The sequence below is a fragment of the Chaetodon auriga genome, chromosome 7 (genome assembly GCF_051107435.1).
Source record: "Chaetodon auriga isolate fChaAug3 chromosome 7, fChaAug3.hap1, whole genome shotgun sequence".
In the NCBI taxonomy this organism is placed as follows: Eukaryota; Metazoa; Chordata; class Actinopteri; order Chaetodontiformes; family Chaetodontidae; genus Chaetodon; species Chaetodon auriga.
In genome coordinates, this window is record NC_135080.1 from 13,208,143 (window position 1) to 13,219,253 (window position 11,111).

Consider the following 11,111-nt stretch of genomic DNA (forward strand, 5'->3'; position numbering starts at 1 on the left):
TGGTCTTTCCGATGTCGATCCTGTTGGGCCTGATTTGAAATAGCTGCTAACGTGGACCTGTGACGCCCTTTGAGACAGTTATAGGTGAAACTGAACACAGATGTTCATAATTTATCACAAACACTAACAAATAATGACCCAGCAGAGGCGTTAGCAGGGTGAGGTGGTGCCTTCATGAGCAATATCATTATAATATTAATTACAGTGTGCTTTAATAATTTAAAAAACAGGTTCTCTGTGGAAAGCCTGCGCGCGTGGTGCGGTGCCTCTCTCGGATGACTGGCTTGTGTTGCTATAGTTACAGCCTTTTACATCATTATCATATCTGTGAGTTAAAATGAAAAAAAAAAAAAAAAGTGTGGTTAATCGTCGTTCTTGCGCCCCTGTCTTTAATTATAAACCTGAAAGAAGAGGTGCTGAGTAATGGTCCTGGTTTGATTTAAAGTTGCATCAGCGTCCTCACCTCTGGTCATTTGGGGGTGGGGGGGCTGGGTGGGCAGCAGGGATCCATCCAACCTGTTGGAGAGGTAATACTTTGACAATTGAATGTGTTGTAACTCAGCCTTTGTGTCACAGTGACTCATAATGCTTGCGTCACACCGCCTACACCTTTCTCTACTGCTCAGCCGATGCGCGTCTGTCTGTGTGCATTTGTGTGTGTATGTGTGCGCGCATCTCTGGATATGCTGCGTGTACATTGTAGCGTGGGAAATCGAATGTTTGCTGAACCACATGCGCACGTCTTTGAGAACAGGTTCGGCTACATGCAGTCCTGTCAGCAGGAGGTACATCCCAGTCTCCATCATATTTAGCCCTGCTGGAAACCCATCGCTGATGCATTAGTTCCACTATAAGCAGGTCATACTCTATTTCTGGACAGTACAGTCATGGATTTCCTGGGGAGGAGCCGTTCCCTGTGTAAAAGCCATTCATTCATATACATAACGCACGGGGGAGGGCTCCTTCCATGACGCACAATATATACGCACATAGCATAATGTTTATGAATGTGTAAACCCTTTTTTTGTTCCTGCTGGTGCTCAGGGAGGGTGACGGAGAGAACAAGGGAGGGAGAAAATCCTTCTTCCTCTCTGCTGTCAGATTGACACGTGGAGCTGACCCAGCAGATCTAAACGGAAGAGGAACATTCAATAAGAGCAGTGTGGGGGTCACTACACACACACACACACACACACACACACACACACACACACACACACACACACACACACACAAGTTGTAGAAAGTAATTTTTTTCAACTTCACTTCACAACATTTATGTAGCAGATACAGCTGAATGAAATTTTAAGACCTACAATGAGAATAATATATCATGATGCATCGCTAACTACCCAACAGTGTTTTACAGTGCATAGCATAGTTACAATTAGCACGACCACAACAGTACAATACTGTGTTTCATGTGGTTGCCTTTCGATGGTGTCATATTCCCTTTACCCCCTGTAGTTGCTATACATTTGGGAAACAGCAGATGATAATTCAAACACAGGAAGGAAGTTGGCAACATGAATAAACATAATGTGAATAAAGGACAGTGATCCAGAACAGTTAAGCTGTGGGCCGTAACACCAAACCAAAGACCTGAAAGACACAGAAATGCTCCACAGAGCTGAGAGGAAGTGCGGAGTCAGGTTATGATTTTCTGTAGATTTGTCTCTATGAGCGACACTTCCTACACCACTGGCACACATATACAACGACTAAGACCAGGGTAACATGTCCCTCAGTATCCATCTTTGTGTTTGTGTATGTATGTGAGTGTTTGTGTCTCAGGCTGAGGAGAAGTGACAGGGTGGAGGGCTGCATGGTGAATCACAGCCTCTCTGGCCACTCCCAGGAGGTGCTCTCTCACACACACGCACACACATTCGTAGACAAACAACTGGTATTTCTAATCCACCTTATAAATGCACAGATATGTTGCGCACGCTCAGCCCCACCCTGCTCCTGCACACTCTCTCTGAGAAGCACAGGCATATGCTTGCTATGCTGCCCAGAGGCTGTACCCCCAGCTGGAGATAGAGATCACACACACACAAACAGAGACACACACGCACACATCAGTAATGTGAAGACATTTTTCCAGAGGTTTCATCTGTTTTGACTATGGACGAACAACATGAGAAACAGCCCACAGATGCTTTCCAACGCTCCTGACTCTGATTCTGACATATCTTACTTGAAGAGTCTTTCATTGAATCAGTTTGAACTTTTTTGATCATTTGTCAGTCTGACTGTACAGAAGATGACTGACAGTTTTCTCCTGCAGTTAGACATTAGTGTGAGAATTTCCTGAATGGACGCACACTACACGCTGGACTGTCATTGGTGTTTTTTTTTAGCATAGAACAGGAAAAGGCTGGTGTATGCTTTGTGTAAAATGTGTACTAAAACGCTAAAATCATCTTATCTTCTCATCTTAATATGACTCAAATGATCTGCCCATCCTCTCCTTAGTAGTTTTTTAGCTGCTCCCTGCAGGCCGCAGTATGTAATCTTCAAGTGCAGAGTAGGTGCAGCAATGCTTTCACACCAGCGTCTGTTGTTTTCATGAACAAATTCATTATTAGTCGTCAGCACTTCACTGTACTACTCTTACTGCTCTGTGTTGGTTGCGTTTTACTTTCAGGAGCAGTAAAGAAACTGCAACACACCCATCATTCGTGCACGCATACACACTCAAACATGTTTTTTTTCCTGTTACTGGAAGTCATCCAGCAATATTTTCAGGTTGATATATGTCACAGTTGTAACACTGAATACCATTCAGTGTTATGCCATTAGTCATAATCATGTTAAAGACAGCTTGCCTGAACAGGTGAAGAAACAGAGGATGAACTGAATAACAGCTGCACAACATAATGCAGTTCTTCATTTAAAAGAGAAGTCAGTGAAACACGAATTCATCCCACATCGACATTTGGTCTGTTGCGATTGTTCTTTTAACTGCACAAAGGCAATGTGCAAGTATGTGGTGCACAAAGGTACACTAGCAAAAAAGTGAGTTATTAAGCAAACTTGGAATTTCTTCTATTTCCACCCTCTAGCTTTTTGATGTTGCATTGCTTCTGCAGTCGCATGAGGCAGTGCATTGATACATAAGTGAGTAGCACATTCAAATCTGTCCAAAGCAACTGAGTCAGTGAGTGAGCTTCCTAATCAGTAATGTGCTCCTTAAGCAGAGTAAACGTCCAGGCTTCACCACACTCACATAGGGATGGCTGACAATAAAGAAAAAAAGATGAATGAGAACAATAAAAGTTACCCATTTTACTCTTCTACTCCACCAGATTAGGAAGTGAAATTCTTAAGATTTCCAGCCCATCCCTCGTATTTCCTCCAAAGATTTGGAGAGGATAAGTGAGATGGCAGCAGTTCAATCAAGCCAGTCATATCCTTCAGGCTCATGGGATTTCATATTTGGATCTTCTATTCAACCTTTCAAACTGTGCGTATAGCTTATTTATCACCAAAATGGAGGAAATCACACTACTTTCATTCATAGATCACAGATGTCTGTGGAATTTGAACAATTGCTGCTCGCCTAAGCTCCTAACAATGTATCTGCAAAGTCTGCCTAAATGAGAGTCTTCTGGTTCTCATTTATATGTATCTACATCATTATATCTTTAGTACTGATCATACAGGTGTTCATGATATTGTATCCAACCCTTGTAATGTTCCATTTCCACATATTTCTAGGCTTACATTTCTTTGTAGGCCACAGATCTGAAAGGACTGCATAAGAAATGGCAGCCTCCCAAATATGTCTTAGAAAGTTCAAGACACCAGTGATTTTGTTCTATGGCTGGATTAACACAGGAACAAACATAACGAAATAGATTTTTATCACAGATCTATTAATGGGTCAGGGTCAGTCAGTGCTCTCTAAACCACAGAGACAGAGGACCTTGGCCCTGCAGTACCTCTTCTGGCCAACAGGGGGACTGCTGGATAACTCATTACGTGTGTATGTGTGTGTGCGTCTGCTGTAGCTGTCCTGACTTGCAAAATTCTCAGGAACAGCCTGCACTGGAGTCCTGTGAAGTCATGCAGTGGGTAATGACAGGCGAGAAGTTTCGGGAATTACACATTAGCTCAGATTCCCGAGATGTGCACATCAATGGCTGCACTGAAATTACCCACAGGTTCTACTTAATGCAGTCTCTGTGGAGGGAAATTAGAAAGACGTAGCTCACGAACTGATTATTTCCTCTTACGTTCTATAGGCTGTAAACTTTGAGCCCGTGCAGGAGGATCAGTACTGTTTTGTTCTTATATTCACGGCTCTGTCCTAATCCCCGCTCTCGTCAGAGCTGCTGGCCTTTGGATCTGTGGCTCTTCCCAGTCACAGCTTCCCCCTGACCGGGCCCCTGCCGTCCTGCTCTGCGCCTGGCCCCGACCTTTAGCTACATACCAGAACACATAGCAGCCAGGACAAAGGGCAAATGCACACGACACATGAACACACTCTAACAGTGCACACCGGCTCCCTGTTTCTTATGCACACACTAATGCAAAGGTGTCACCTGTGGCACAGGAAACGTTGGATGTAGGTCTGTGATGTGCCACAATAGGAGGTTATATAAGTTCAGGTGAATACACACACACACGCACACATACGCACACACACTCACTCACAGTCACCTTCACAGTTCACACAGTCACATGAACTGGTTTACCCAGGGTTGCCAGCTAACTATAGGGGAATATTCTGGGGTAGGACTGGGGGCCAGTAGATAAATGATAGTCGTCTCATACACTGAATTACTGTATAAATACATAGTAATAATTATCAAAATACTTGAAATCAGTGTGGATCAATGCAGCAAAGGCTTGCTGTTAGTCCCATATGCATCAAGTCTCAAAAATACTTCACTTGATTGAAACTATCCTGGTGATTTCTCATGTAATTTCATCTCTATGTCCCCAGTTTTCAACCCAAGATTTCTACCTGTTTTCACAGCCTGAGCAGAACTTCATGTGACTTGTTAATTGACTATAACGTGTAAAACCAGTGCCCCTTTACGAGTTAAGTTTCTGTGTGTAAGTGAGGTTCAGTAAACCTCCCATACAATGAACACATCTAAGAGATCAGAGTTAATAATCTGCGGCACTTCCCATCAGCAGCCCCCATTAGAAAAAAAAACTTTGTCACACTCCACCTTAAAATAATCCTAAATAAAGCATCGTCTTTTAGCCTCCTTTATGTTCTGATGTCAAGGCCAGGCATGCATACGTATAGCCGTAACTTCTGAAAGTTGTCAGTGGTGTCAGTGGCAATTGACAGGGTAGTTTTGATGAGACGCTGACAAAGACAAGGCAAATCCTCGGAGCCCATGCTGTGAGCTAATGGAGCTGATTGACCTAATAGACCCTACAGGCCTGCACAGACCTAATCGTACTGTTTACTTTAAACAAAAACCCTCTATCACCTGCATTACAAACAAGATGCAAAAGAAGCGTACTCATAGAGAGATTAACATTAACCACGGGGCATTCTCATGAGATGATCTGTGCTCATGCAAAACAAACAAGAGAGTCGGCTCATACTGCGCTGAGTGAACTGAGTATAATTTACCCTAAACTCTGAATTCCAGCCTTATGGCATTGTTGTCCCAGTAGCATGTCAACACACCCTCATTTCTTTGACTGTTTTCCATGTAGTAGCATGCAACGGCAGACACATTAAAGTTAATACAACTTACTTTTTCATTTACCAACTAATTCTTTGCAGCAAACAGCACCAGACACACACCAGATGAACTGTAGTTTTCCACAGAAGGCACAAAACATAGCTTTTATTGCCTATTGTCGATCAGTGATAAATACAAACCCCCAAACCATTAATTTTGTACAAAACACAGTAATAAAGTTCTTCTGTTCAGCTCTTTTAGCTACAATAAACATGCACCCTCCTCTTGGCAAAGTTACAAACTGATGGTTTTAGCAGTCTTGATAAAAAATGATTTAAGGTGCTTTAAGCGACGTTTATGTACAGGATATATATATTTTTTATTTTCATCTGTTATGAACTCTCTTATGATTTCACAGTCAATATGCAGTCTACCCAAATAGCAGCTGTGTCACAAGCACGTCACATCTGAAATTCAATTAAAATGGTTAAATGATGTGTGTTGAGTTTGTTATTCAGCCTGCTGTAGACGCGGTCTGCTGTTAGCCAGCCTGATGAATGGAACTGCTCGTCTCCTGCAGTATTGTCTGTCCTTTTCTGGTTTTTGTCCAGTACTAAATGCCATGAAGTCATCTGATTACAAAATCCCGCCTGTGCTACCGCCATTACTCATTGTTTAAAGTAGTCCTCCGCTATGATGAAGCTATGTGACGGTGCCGTATTGACCTTTTCTGCCGGGCCAGTGGGGATATGAGAGGGGGAAGTGAGATATTGAATGTGATTGAAGTGCAGCCAACAGAGAGCGACAGGATCGACCTGAGTATTTCCTCCAACAAGCTGGTCTAATCTGTTGGTTGGACCAGGTCAAGGGATTAAACGGGTGCTGTTCAGCGGCCATCCTGTCTGACCTCAATACACTTAACCTGGCCCAGTCCTTAAGACAAATCGTCTACCTGTTTAGAAGTGAATGTTTAAAGCTACAAAAAGATGAACTCCACATTAGAAAAGCGTGCTATTAAACTTATGAAAGACCCAGTTTGGAGTGCAAAGATCTCCGCTTATTTATCATCTTTGGAATTGTACAGCGGTTGTTTTATTGATGAAATTATGCTTTTCATATCAGTTAAAGCTAATTTCAACCCCTGCTGCACACTAGCAACTTGGCTGAACTCTGATCTTTGTACAAAACAAACTGTAGACACTTATTCCCTAAACACAAGTAAACCACAGAAGTGAGGAATAATACAATTATCTTCTTGGGCTGGTCTAAATCTCTCAGCCATCATTGCTCTTCCAGAGACACTGCATGGTAGCGTAACATAATAAAAATGAGAACATGAGAAATCATTAGCTTGTACGTTCTGAAGCAACCTGCAGATTGACTCCTGCACATTTTAGCTCGATTGTAAGGCACACTATATGTCTTTAAGAGGAGACTGGGCTGCATTGCTTCGGAGCTTTGGAGCTAAACCAAGTTATGTGAATAATGCATCGATCCCAGCTTTACAATATCACAGTCCACTGTTACACTCTGCATGACTGAACACAAACCCACTGAACTTGGAAGTCTCTGCTAACACTCCCGGGAGAGATTATCCACTCAGAAGCCCTATTTCAAACGCAATGTCATTTCCTAACCAAGGACGACCACTGAAATAGGGAGACGTCTGACTGGAGAACCTGATGGTGAGCACGCCCTTGTGGGAGATGGCAGCATCAGACGGCCTGTAATATGGACCATGTGCTCTCAGAGGGCAGGACGGGGCTGAGCCGGTCCTGGTCTTCATGAGCAACTATTGACAATTTCCTCAAGTATGCGTGAGATGCACACAGAGAGGGACACTCCCAGATACACACACACACACACACACACACACACACACACACTCTCTCACTCTATGTCTCTCTCTCTCTCTCTCTCTCTCTCTCTCTCTCTCTCTCTCTCTGTCTCACACACACACACACACACACATATGCACATGAGCACACACACAGACACACAGATTTTTTCCATCCTCATCAAAGGTCAGCCTGCACTCACATGGCAAACAGACGCACAATACACTTGCATGTATGCACACTCCATCTATCTATCTATCTATGTTTAATGTACGAAAAGACCACAAAACACCGGTTAGAGCTAAGTTCTTGGTTGCAGAACCTCCTTTCTTAAAACACCAAAAAGCTGCCTCTGGTCATGGGCATCCATCCAAAGGATGACACTAGAGGATGGGTTCAGCTTCAACTTCTGTAACTTGAAAGAAAGAAAAAAAAAAATTAGAGAGAGCTTGGAGGTGGCCTACTCACTACTTACAACAAGAAGAGCAAAACTTAAATGCTGTGAATACGCTTTTTCAGATTTATAAATGATCTTTTAATGTCTCTCTTATAGTATGATTTATCATAGATAGAGAGTACTTTACTGCAGTGGAAAATTGCAGTGTTGCAGTAGCAATTCGCATATCACCAACATGCATAACTTACACAAAGATGACAGGAGGTAGATAAAAAAAACACTATTTTAGAAGAAAGAAAAACAGAATAAATCAGAACTGATCAGTTTATTCAGTTTCTTACTGTCACTGGCTCTGATGCTGCTGCCCCAACAGATGGCTGCAAAGAAAATTGCACTTGCAACAGCAGACTGGTAAAAGATCTGCAACATCTTGCTGCACACATTAAAGGATCTAAGCTTCCTCAAGAAAGAGAGTCTGCTCTCTGCCTTCCTGCAGACAGCCTCAGTGTTACACTCCCAGTCCAGTCTGTAGTCAGAGTGAACTCTCGGATTCCACGACCTCCACCTCTTCTCCAAAGGTGGGAATAGTGTTGAAATCACCCCTGGTCCTCCCGAGGTCCACAGCCATCATCACAAGTTGCAACAACATCAATCTATGAAATCTATTAGATCTGAGATAGAAGCACAAAGACAACACTGCTGCTTTCAGCATAAATGCTGGAAACAGTAGGAAACAGCTAGCGTGGCTCTGCCAACTCGCACCTCTTCAGCTCGCTACTGAGCACATTATATCTTTGTTACTTTTTCTACAATAATATTTATGAAAGCCAATGTGTAAAAATGCCAAGTTGTAGTTTTACAGGGCATTATGTGCTGCACTATTTTTTGGCTGGACGCCGTGACTTCCTGGAGTCATAACCACGGGGTTGCCAGGCAACCAGCAGACTCCACGGTTGCATCAATCTTTCCACTTAACTCTCGGCAAAGAAAGCGATAGCACATTTTCCAAAATGTCAAAAGTATTTAATCTCATAATGTGTTTTCACCTACTAGTGCTAAACATATAGTCATGCTACAGTCACCCACTGATGTGAGAGTGAGTGGAAAAGTATAGCAGAACAATGTGTGTCTGTTTATACGTGAATGTGCCCACAGTATGCACGCGTGTAATACAAGCTGAACTGTATCCAAAAAGAGCCTATGTTTGTTCCTCTCCAAGTGCTAATAAGCAACAGTAGCTTGGAAATCCTAGATGGCCCCACGTTCACCAGTCAGTCCCTCTGCCTCTCTCTCTTACAAGGGATTAAGTTGTCAGGTTACATTGAACTCTGAGCGCCCTCCACCCAGACAAAACCGTCTTAAGGTGCAGGCCGTCCAGTTATTTATAACTCTGTTGGGTAAGCCTCCACTCTCTCCAGCCCACTCCAGCGCATAGACATGTATGGGCCTCTGTGTCCTGCTTCATTATGTGGGCTCAAGGGGAACACATCCCAGTGGTTGTGTTTGTAAAACAGTGTGATGCTGTATGTTTCAGTCTGAGTGTGCGTCTGCCTATTACAGCCATTTCAGAAGATTGTCTGGCCACTACTGGTCATACTTTCCAAAGTATTACATAACGGGCCTTCACTGAAGAGCACCAGACTGACAAGATCACCTTTGCTGACGTCACCACACACACACACACAAACACACACACACACACACACAGTGAATTAGGAGTGCAGGCAGCAGATTGCAGACACACAATACCGGTTCTTTTTCCTTTTGTTACACTACCCTGCGTCTCACTCTCACCGCTTTTCCCACTTTCTCTCTCTTTCACCTCACAGCCCACCTATCTGGAACTACCATCTATTTTGGGAGCTCTGTGCTGGCCAAGTATCCGCTGCAATGTGTAAAACACATCACGGGTAGGGGCCCCTTTGAGACAGGATGCGTTCTGGCTTAAGCACAGTGGTAAGTGGGTGTAGGCTACTCGGTGTAATCTCTCAATCCTTGGCTGTACATCGGTTTTTCAACTCAAATTTTAAACCTTTTTGTGATACATTTAATGACATTTTCATCTTTGATCCGGCATTAGAGAACTATTAGGGCTGAAAATCAGATTTTTGGTACAAATCCAACCTCTGCTCAATTTATCCTTCTTTCTTGGACTCCTCTCTGATTGGATTTTCACCTGTGTGTTACCGCTTTCAAAACATTCACGGAAAAAAATCAAGCAAAATTATTTGGCTTAAGGTTTATATGCAGGCCGAGCAATTTATGCAGATATGAGAGCCAGTCATATGCTTCTTACCCTGTAGGCCCTCATATGATTTATGGTCACGTCCATTACACAGTTAAATATGAGGAAAAGCTCAGTATTGACTGTTTCAATAAATTGCCTTATTTATTGTTCACGTCTCCAAGTTGGGCAGCCTCCATAACACAGCTGCACGAGACAAAACAGAGGACCATGGTGATAAATTTAAAATAAGGCTGTACAGCCCTGAAGAAACGCAGCATGAGAAAAGCCAGACCTCACCACATTTCAGCTGCTGACATGTCTACAATTACGCTTCAGTTCTTATGAGCCAGTTGCTGATATGTTTTGTGCATTTCACAAATTTTGCTACATCAGGCAAATGATTACTTCTATTAAATCAGTGTGTTTATTTCAAAAGTATTTGGATTTTTTGTTTTGTTGTACAAAAACCAGAGAAAACCTTCTGGAGTCTGTCTGTTCATCAGTGAACACACGGCTCATGCTTTATTTATAATAATACAGCTTTATTTATATGCCATGTAGAGACAAGTGCTGATGTGGGGCTTTACACTGTATCTCATGTATGTCTGCAGACAATAACAAATTATGCATGAAAATAACATTTAAAGTGAATTACTAATTACTTTCAGACAACGATTCTTCGGTTGTTCTTTGTTTTCATCTTAAATCAAAGTTTGTTTTATGTGTGCAACTGTGTAACTGTGTAAGTGCTTCACATAAAAAAAGACAGAATGAACAGAAAAACAGGAATAAAAAAAATTAATATTTAATCAAAATAAGATGCAGAATAAAGCCCACTTGATAATAATAGTAAAAATAAGATGGATTAAGGATGAAAATAGAATGAAGAGAATGCATAAAACCCACTGAATTATAGTAATAAAGTTAATAAGTTTTATGAGTCACTTTTTATGTTTCACTTTTCTTGTATTTTGGGTTCCTGGCAACTTTGT